This window comes from Aulonocara sp. 'chitande type north' Nkhata Bay, linkage group LG18, assembly GCF_057382095.1.
Source record: "Aulonocara sp. 'chitande type north' Nkhata Bay isolate Kocher_YH1m ecotype deep benthic linkage group LG18, A_spYH_male_GT1.1, whole genome shotgun sequence".
In the NCBI taxonomy this organism is placed as follows: Eukaryota; Metazoa; Chordata; class Actinopteri; order Cichliformes; family Cichlidae; genus Aulonocara; species Aulonocara sp. 'chitande type north' Nkhata Bay.
The window spans coordinates 33,854,447-33,865,081 of NC_141361.1; the positions used below are offsets into that span (position 1 = coordinate 33,854,447).

The 10,635-nt window shown below is 46.7% G+C and overlaps 1 long non-coding RNA gene across 1 annotated transcript; it reads right to left on the reverse strand.

The window, feature by feature from the left end:
* Positions 1–3,099: 3,099 nt before the first annotated feature.
* Positions 3,100–3,791, reverse strand: LOC147309045 (uncharacterized). Its single transcript, XR_015126010.1, has 3 exons — positions 3,682–3,791; positions 3,470–3,587; positions 3,100–3,380 (listed from the first exon to the last, which is right to left on the reverse strand). It is a non-coding gene; the product is annotated as an uncharacterized LOC147309045 (long non-coding RNA).
* Between the last annotated feature and the right edge of the window lie 6,844 nt (positions 3,792–10,635).

Consider the following 10,635-nt stretch of genomic DNA (forward strand, 5'->3'; position numbering starts at 1 on the left):
GCCAAAGCGGGCCACCAAAAGGAGCGGCGTAGCAGGGAAACCGTACGACGCACGCCCGGATGACAAGCAAAACGAGACGCGTGCACCCAGTGCAAGACACGCGCGCGCACGGCCACCGGAACAAACAGTTTACCCAGCGGGCCCGAACCCGGGTCCGGATCCTGCCGCTGCGCCTGGCGCACCAAGCTCTCAATCTCCCATGTCACGGCCCCCACCACGCAAGACGAGGGGATGATCGGAACCACCCCCGTGGACTCAGACGCGGGGGAAAACTGACGGGACAGAGCGTCCGGCTTAACATTGCGAGAACCCGGGCGAAACGAGATCGTAAAATGGAACCGGCTAAAAAACAGCTGCCACCTGGCCTGCCGGGAGTTAAGCCGCTTCGCACTCCGAATATAAGAGAGGTTCTTATGGTCCGTCCAAACCACAAACGGCTGTTCCGCCCCCTCCAACCAGTGACGCCACTCCTCCAAAGCCAGCTTAACCGCCAGCAGCTCACGATTACCCACGTCATAGTTCCGCTCAGCCGGAGAAAACCGCCGCGAAAAAAATGCGCACGGATGGAGACGGCCATCATCGGGCGAGCGCTGCGACAACACCGCCCCCGCACCCACATCAGAAGCATCCACCTCCACCACAAACTGTCTGGCACCATCCGGGTGGGCGAGAATGGGCGCGGAACAAAACAACTCCTTCAACCGAGCAAACGCCTGCTCGGCCTCAGGAGACCAACTGAAAACACGAGCCGAGGACGTAAGCCGGGTGAGCGGAAGGGTGATCTGACTGAAGTTCTTAATAAATCGGCGATAAAAATTAGCAAACCCCAAAAACCTCTGCAGGTGTTTGCGCGAGGAAGGAGTCGGCCAATCAGCAATCGCCCTGATTTTGCCAGGATCCGGCCCCACCCGTCCCCTAGCAAGGACATAGCCCAGGAACGACACAGAATGAGCATGAAACTCACACTTCTCCGCTTTCACAAAAAGTTTGTTTTCCAGGAGGCGCTGCAAAACGCTGCGCACCTGCTGAACATGGTCCTCAAACGACCGCGAAAAAATAAGGATGTCATCCAAATAAACGAACACACACCGATTCAAAAAGTCCCGAAGCACATCATTAATCAATGCCTGAAACACTGCCGGCGCATTCGTCAGGCCAAAAGGCATTACCAAGTATTCGTAATGTCCACGGTGAGTGTTAAAGGCCGTTTTCCACTCATCTCCCTGGCGCATGCGCACCAGATGGTACGCATTGCGAAGGTCCAGCTTCGTAAAAATGACCGCGTCCTGTAAAGGTTCAAAAGCAGAAGAGATCAGTGGTAGAGGATATTTGTTCTTCACAGTAATGTCATTAAGACCCCGAAAATCAATACAGGGTCGGAGAGATCCATCCTTCTTATCCACAAAGAAAAAACCCGCCGCCAACGGCGAAGACAACGGACGAATCAGGCCCGCCTCCAGCGACTCCGTAATATACCTCTCCATGGCTGCCTTCTCTGGACCAGAAAGGTTATACAGCCGGCTGGTGGGCAAAGGAGCTCCAGGTAACAGTTCAATGCCACAATCATAAGGACGATGGGGGGAAGCGAGAGCGCACAGCGTTTACTGAAAACCGCCCCCAGATCATGATATTGTTCAGGTACAGACGACAGATCCACCTCCTCGGGCGCCAGCTTAGACGAGCAGACAGGCGAAGGCGGAAGAGCAGACTGTAAACAGTGAGACAAGCAGTGGCTACTCCAACTCTCAATGCGACAGGAGGACCAATTGACATGAGGATTATGACGCTCGAACCACGGATAACCTAAAACGATGGGAGACTCCGGGGAGGAAAAAACAAAAAAACGAAGAACCTCACGATGATTACCAGAAAGAATCAACGAAACCGGTTCAGTCTCATGAGTGACGGAGGGCAGTAACTGACCGGTGAGAGCCACAACAGAGACGGGAACCTGCAAGGGTTTAGTCACAATCCCGAGGCGCCTCGTGAGACCGCCGTCAATAAAATTCTGCTCAGCGCCAGAATCCAAAAGTGCGTTAGTAGAGAAAGCGCCAGACGCGGCGTTCACGATAGCAGGAAGCTGCATGCGGGGAATTTGGGAAAGAGAGGAAGTACCACCCACCAGCACCCCCACAGTTACTGGTGGGCACCGCCTTTTGACCGCAACGGGCAGGTGGACACAAAATGGCCCGACTGGCCACAATACAAACACAACCGTCCCTCAAACCGTCTCCGACGCTCCTCCAGCGTCAGCCGTGTACGACCCAACTGCATAGGCTCCTCAGCGGCGGACGCCGGAGGAGACCGTGCGCGGGCCGGAACGGGAGGAGAAGGACGGAATATTGTGCGCACCGCGGCGCGCTCAGCACTCCCAGCACAGACCCGGCCACCCCTCTCCCTCTCATGCTCGCGAAGGCGATTATCGATACGAATAGCCAGATTAACTAGAGCCTCGAAACTCTCCGGTTCGTCACGAGTGGCGAGCTCATCCTTCATGCGATCGTCCAATCCAATGACGAAAGCCCCGCGCAACGCGTCCTCACCCCACCCCGTCTCCGCGGCTTTAACCCGGAAATCAATAGAAAACTCCGCCACCGACTGGCCCCCTTGGCGGAGCCCGTGCAATTGCCGCGCGGCCTCATCCGAGCGCAGGGGGTGGTGAAATACCGCCTTAAAATCCCGAACAAACTGCTCATACGTGACAGTCTCCACGGGATGCAGAGCGAGATAAGACTCTGCCCAGTCCAAAGCACGATCACGAAGGGCACCGATAACATGAGAAATCTTAACAGCATCATTGGAAAACGCTTGGGGATATCGCTGAAAAAGCAGAGAAACCTGAATCAAAAAACCCCCGCAACGGCCCAACTCTCCCGTAAAAGGCACCAGAGCCGGGGGAGCGGGGTCACGAACAGAGCCCACACTCAGTGAGGCAGACGGAACGGGCGGGGGAGCAGGAACAGCGGGAGCAGTAGGAGGAACTAACCGAGCCAAAGTCTCTTGAATGGCCGACAGGGTCTCATTGACCCGGCCTGCCCATTGCTCGGACGCCGCCAACTGCCGAGACAAACTAGACAGAGACTCCTCGTGTTTCTGGAGTAAATCGCCGGACGCGGGACCTGTGTGTTCTGCCGAATCCATCAAAAATGGTCGGAGTATTCTGTTAGGTGGGCTGGATTACACAGATGGATTACGTGGCAGAAACACACACGGACGCAGAATAGTTAGTGATGCAAGTTTTTATATACACGAGTAAGGGGGAATATTTACAAGGGAAGGGGCTATATACAGTGATAAATAAAAATGTGCCAGGAGGTAAACACCGAGGCGATGAGACGGAGCCGAAGCATGCAGGTAGGCAGCAGACGCACCGGAGCTACCTGACAACAGGGAACAAAACAGGGCTTATGACATACCGTTGATAGCCGAACGTTAAACACAAGTGGACGGAGAGAGTTGGAGAGCTTACTTGACCACCCAAACCACAGCCGCTGCGGTGAACGCCGCCTGATGGTACGTAGCACTCCGTCGCGGATCCACAATAGTCAACACAAAATCCTAGGTAGGCGGGCAGGCGATGGAACAGGCTAAGACAAAGAAAAGTAGGCGAAACGTGGATCCTTTAAAACATACAGCTCCACAGCGTAAAATCAACAGATGCAGCCTGTGCTGACTAGTTACCACTTGTGACAGCGACAATACTCCGACACCAGACGTCCGTGACTCAGCTCCCTAAGAGCGCTCACTGATGACGTCCGATGCGTCGCAGGTGTGTTGGAATGCCATCAAGCCCAGCCTCGCCTACCTATAACCAAAAAGGAAAACAAAACCCAAACAACAACAATACACCTACCCACCACCTCCTAACACTTCCAACATAAATGAAGACAGAAAACTAAACAGCAGTGACGTTTGTAGGTAGAGCTGGGCGATATGAGATTTTTTCATATCACGATATGTTTTTTTCATTTCAGGCGATAACGATATCTATCACGATATAAGCCAAATAACTATATTTGTAAGATTTAAATGTGCCGTTGCTCACAAGTAAAATGTGAAATAATCAGCAGCTTGTTTTTATTTAAATATTTATTTCCCATAATAAGTTCAACAGGGTAGATGTACTTAAGGAACATGAGACTTTTTCAGATAAATAAAGGCAAATATTGCAAACTACACAAAAGGCAGCCGCTAAAGCGTTTAAGTTTCAAAATAGAACAAATGAAACAGACTAAATTGTCAATTCCACTTAGAAACAAAATATTAATTCTAAAAATAAATCTTAGTTTGTTTTACAGAAGAACAGACAAAACTGACTAACTTTTGTCAATATCAAATAAACTGAGAACTAAAAGGAAATTCTCAATCTCTCCTTGTTGTATAGCTGAGCTTTTCAAACAGTTGTAACAGTTACTTTAGTCTGACAAAAGCCGAATGATGAATTAGCGCTTCCAGTCAGAGACTGAGGCTACGTCCACACGTACACGGGTATTTTTGAAAACGGAGATTTTCCGTTTTCGTTTTAAAAAAATAATCCCGTCCACACATAAAGGCAGAAATGAAGGAAAACGCTGCTATGAACATGCCAAAGCAGCAGGTGGCGCTAGATTCCTAACCGTGCAGAAATGTTGGCCAATCAGAAGTCTAGAAGCCTCGGTGGGAAAAAGTAAACAAAGCTGGGGCATAGAAGCAGAACCGAGTCGTATGTGTGGAGGGACAGTAACTGTGTGTATATGTAAGCATTTAAACACTGCAGAGAGTAGAATTAACAGTAACAGTATTGTAGAAATTCATTTCACCGAAACAATAACGTGGCGCACAGTGTGCATGCACCAGTTTATTGTATTTCCAGACTTGCTTTCGGCACAATTTACAGTGCACGCTACTCTGTTTTTTGTCAGACTTGAAATAGCCGAAATACCTTCACACTACGGAGCTTCTATGGCTCTTCCGTTCGACAATCTCTCCGGCATTGGAACCATCATCTGTTTTCTCTTCGGTCACGCTCGGTTGATTTTTCTAGTCGGCACACTCATTTCCTCCATTATGCGCTGGCTCCATTACCCGCTGGCTGCTTCCCAAACAAACACACGTGCGGCTTGGCACTTGTGCTGTACGTAACAAGCCACGCAACGTGACGCTGCGGCTGTGATTGGTTCGGCTCTGCGCTACTGAATTTGGATCGGCTGACTTTTTTTTTTTTTTTTTTTTTTTTGTTTAAGAGGACAAGAGCGGCGAGGTCTATCGCGATAGCTTAATTTCTCTATCGAGTAAAAGTTATATCGCGATACATATCGTTATCGTTCTATCGCCCAGCTCTATTTGTAGGGTTACTGAAGTTGGGCTAGCTGGTATATAATGATGTGCTACGTGACCGCTAGCGACACAGCTATGTTAGCATAATATAAACAAGCTAACTTTTTTTCCACTGGATAAAAGTTAACGTGAGTGTTCTCGGTGGTCAGGAACAAATGTAATCGCATGGCAGGATGCTGTAAACGGACCAAACTTCAGCCAGGAGAACAACTGAGATAATCCATCCACAACACGAGGTTAGTCATTCATATACTGCTGCATGGGCTGGGCTGTAGTTACATCCTAAGGTTTTAAAAACTGAGCTTAAATAAATGATTAGCGGTAATAAAAGCCGAGGGAGGTCAACAGTGATCACTGACTGTTTTAGGAGCTTTTTGAGATCAAATAGAAGAAAATACAAAACATTAAACATGTTAACAACACAAAAGCCATATTAAATGCAGACTACTTTAGGCCCGGAAGTAGGATTCGTCACGTCATCACTTAACAACCGGATTGTAAGGTAGACCCTACAATAATACATACAGAGAAAACCCCAACAGTCATATGACCCCCTATGAGCAAGCACTTTGGCGACAGTGGGAAGGAAAAACTCCCTTTTAACAGGAAGAAACCTCCAGCAGAACCAGGCTCAGGGAGGGGCGGGGCCATCTGCTGCTGGGGAGAGAGAAGGAAGACAGGATAAAGACATGCTGTGGAAGAGAGACAGAGATTAATAGCAGGTATAATAATTTAAAAACTGTATTTTATGGGTTTATGTTTGTCAAATATTACACTCTGTGTCCATGTATGCTCAATGTATGTATTATTTGCATCATGAGTAGATCTTATTCTAAGATGCTACGACTACTACTAAAAATCATTATAATCATAATATGCAATGCCATAGTTGTCATGTATTGATATGGCTATGTCTTAAGGTGATGACCTTTGAACCGGATGTTGTTGTCCGAGGGAAGCCCCGTTAAGTGGCTAGTTGTAAGATGGACAGTGTTCAATAAAGCAACATAAAGACCGTGCTTTATGTCCTGATTCAATTCAGAGTGCTCTGCCTAATTTAGTAATAAGGTGAGCATACAACAATGGCGACGAGGACGACACGGACCTGGATTTGTTTTTGTGAGAAGTAGACCCAGCGGCGGCACGGCGAAAAAAAAACTTGTGGGCTAACATGGAAAAGTCGGGTATTCAACCGTTCGCCTGCTACACGGATCCAGCTACGCTCGGACCGAGATGGACGCGCTTTAACATCCTTCGAGTTGTTTGCTGATGGGAAAGGTCTTATTTTGACGGATGATGCTACAGACGCGATCAGACAGCGGAGACGCGCTCTTCTACTGCACATGGCCGGACAGGACGTGCAGGACGTCTTCTCCACTCTACCACAGACGGGAGAGGCAAAGGATTACAGCGCTGCGGTGACTGCGCTCAACACTTACTTTGTTCCTCAAGTGAATGCAGCATACGCACGCCAAACTTTCCACAAATTGTCCCAAACACCAGGTGAGACTGTGCAACAATTTTGTACACGTTTGAGGCGAGCTGCAAAAGACTGTGACTTTCAAGCTGACAATGATAACCAGATACGGGACGCTATCCTGAGTAAATGCACTTCTGAATATGTACGGAGAAAGCTGCTTGAGGAGGGTCCAGGCTTAACTCTAAATCGCACGTTAGAGGTGGCTTCACACTGTGAACGTGTGGAGGAGCAGATGGCGGCGATGAGCGTCACCGGGGAAAAGAAAGGAGAGGACACGGTCAGCCGGATTTTTACAGCAAAGAAAGAGAAGAACAACAGACCAAAAGGAAAAATGAAAGATGATAATAAAACAGAAAGACAGTGTTACAGGTGTGGTTATACTGACCACATGGGCAAAGATCCCAAATGCCCAGCACGAGGACAAACATGTCACAAGTGTAATGGTAAGGACCACTTTTCAAAAATGTGTCGTACAAAAAGACAAAAGAAACAAAATGTGAATGCTGTTGAACAAGATGATTATGCATTTACTGTAAATGATGATAATGTACCTGAGAAACTTACCTTTTCTGTTGGGGGAATAGAGTTGAAAATGTTAGTTGACTCTGGAGCTACAAGTAATGTGATGGGAGAAAACATATGGGAAAAGCTAAAAGCTGAAAAGATAAAATGTCACTCATATGTACCCAAAGAGCAGAGGAATTTATATGCATATTCCTCAGCACAGGCACTCACGGTTAAAGGTGCATTCAGATGTGAAATCAAGATTGGTGACAGGACTGAAGAGGCTGAATTTATTGTGATTAGAGGTAATGGTGAACCACTCCTGGGGAAAAAGACTGCCATAAAGTTAGGAGTGTTGAAAATAGGTGAAAATGTGGCGGCTGTCACAGATTTAAAGCACACTCTTAAAGAAAAGTATCCAAAAGTGTTCAAAGGAGTAGGAAAGCTAAACACCAAACAGATCAGCCTGTACATTGATCCAAATGTGAAACCAGTAGCACAGCCACTGAGGCGCATACCTTATCATTTGAGGGATGCAGTGGAGAAAAAGATCAATGAACTAATCGACATGGACATTATAGAACGTGTAGAAGGACCTACACCTTGGGTAAATCCTGTAGTGGTACTCCCAAAGAAATGTGACAAAGATAACATGTGCTTAGACATGAGAAAAGCAAATGAGGCAATAATCAGGGAAAGATACCCCATACCCACTGTGGATGAAATCTTGCAAGGACTAAACGGCTCTGCAATCTTCACCAAACTCGATCTCAAGTGGGGATACCATCAGCTAGAGCTTACCCCGGAGTCAAGAGAGATAACTACATTTGCAGTGCACAACGGAGTATACCGGTACAAAAGGCTAATATTTGGAGTCTCATCAGCTAGTGAGCAATATCAGCATGAGATTGCCAATGCACTAGCTGGCATTGAAGGAGTTGAGAACATTTCAGATGACGTAATCATACACGCGCCAGACCAAGAAACACATGATAAGCGCCTGCATGCTGTGATGAAGAGACTCTCTGACTGTGGCCTGACACTAAACTCAGAGAAGTGTCAGTTCAACATGGACAGACTCGTGTTCATGGGAATACTGCTGACACAGAAAGGCATCGGCCCGACTGAAGAAAGAGTGAGAGCTGTGGTGGAAACCCGAGAACCGAAGAATGCTACTGAGGTGAGAAGCTTTCTTGGACTGGTAGGCTTCAGTAGCAGGTTCATACCACAGTTTGCTACACTCTCTGAACCACTAAGACGTTTAACTCGAAAAGAAACTATGTTTACATTCGGGCCAGAACAAAAGCAAGCATTTGAAAGACTAAAGACTGAGTTAGCCAGAGCAGGTACCCTAGCCTATTTTGACAAAGAAGCCCCAACCAGAGTCATAGCAGATGCAAGCCCTGTAGGCTTGGGCGCAGTGCTAATACAAATACAGAACGGAGAAGAGGTACCAGTGTGCTACGTAAGTCGGAGTTTAACAGACTGTGAGCGAAGATATTCTCAAACAGAAAGAGAAGCCCTAGCACTGGTATGGGCATGTGAGAGACTACATCCATATGTGTATGGCAGGAAGTTTGACCTCATCACAGACCACAAGCCATTAGAGGTCATATACAGCCAGAAATCTAAACCTTGTGCACGCATAGAAAGATGGGTTCTCAGACTGCAACCATATGACTTTAAAGTAGTGCACATTGCGGGAAAGCAAAACATTGCGGATTCACTGTCAAGACTGCTGGCTGACACCACGTCAAAAGAGACACATAAGCATGAATCTGAAGAATACGTGAGATTTGTTGCAGTTAATGCTACTCCAAAAGCACTCACAACAAGAGAGGTTGAAGAAGCCTCTGCTACAGACTCAGAATTAACAGAAGTGCGAAGAGCTATTGAAAATGGACACTTTTAAAAATGCAAAACATATGCACCCATTGCAAATGAACTGTGTGTCATCGGCTACATAGTTTTGCGGGGAACTCGCATTGTATTGCCAGAAAACCTCAGAGCTCAAGCACTGTCACTAGCTCATGAAGGACATTTAGGAATTGTTGGAACCAAACAGCATCTCAGAACAAACGTTTGGTGGCCAGGGATGGACAAAGCTGCAGAAAAGTTTTGTAAAGCTTGTCACGGATGTCAAATAGTAGCCAGACCAGATCCACTTTTACCAGATGGACCATGGCAAGATGTGGCGGTAGACTTACTGGGACCGCTACCTTCGAACCACTCAATACTTGTACTGATAGATTACTACAGTCGGTACTATGAGTATGATGTAATGTCATCTACAACTGCTGAAAAAGTCATTGACTCTATTGACTGTATATTTAGCAGACATGGGCTACCAGTTACAATCAAATCTGATAACGGCCCACAGTTCAAATCTGAGCTGTTCAGAGAATATTGTGAAACTAATGGAATCAAACATATAAGAACTACACCAAAATGGGCTCAAGCAAATGGAGAAGTGGAACGGCAAAATGCATCATTGATGAAAAGAATCAGGATCGCACAAGCCGAAGGACTTGACTGGAAACGAGAGCTAAGAAAATATGTAACAGTGTATCGCAGCATTGAACATCCAACCACGGGCAAAAGTCCAGCAGAACTACTGTTCAACCGCAAAATGAGAGGAAAGTTACCGAACATCAGTGAGGCAAAAACAACGGAGTTGGACATGCGTGACAGAGACGCTGAACAGAAAGGAAAATCAAAGATTTATGCTGATGAACGAAGGGGAGCTGAGTATTCAAAAGTTGACTCGGGAGACACAGTGCTGGTTCAACAAGACAAAGTGGACAAGTTTACAACACCATTCAACGCAACACCACACAAAGTTGTAAGCAGAACTGGAAACCAAGTCATTATTGAATCACCAACAGGAGCTCGCTATCACCGGATTACCACACATGTGAAGAAATACGAGACGAATGAGACCAGAGAAGGACACTATGACACAATACCTGAAAGGGAGGAAGGTGAAACACCCACAAAGACTGACACCTTCACTCCAACACCACAAGAGGGCTCCCAGGGGCCCGAGAGACCAAGTAGATCACAGAGGGCTAAAAAGATACCCGAGAGGTTTCGTGATTTTGTGGTGAAATGAACTATAATATGTTAAGGTGAAGAGGTAACTTAAAGTTGGCAAGTTTCAAGTTCATATGTGTATGATGTCGACATGTATATATTGAAAAAAGAAAGGTACATGTGTGGTGAGACAGTTAGATTATATACTTGTTAGAAAGTAAGACAAGAAGAATGTTCAGTGTTGGAAAAAAAAAAAAAAAAAAGACATCAAAGTTATTACAACTAAAGTTTGAGTCTAAGGA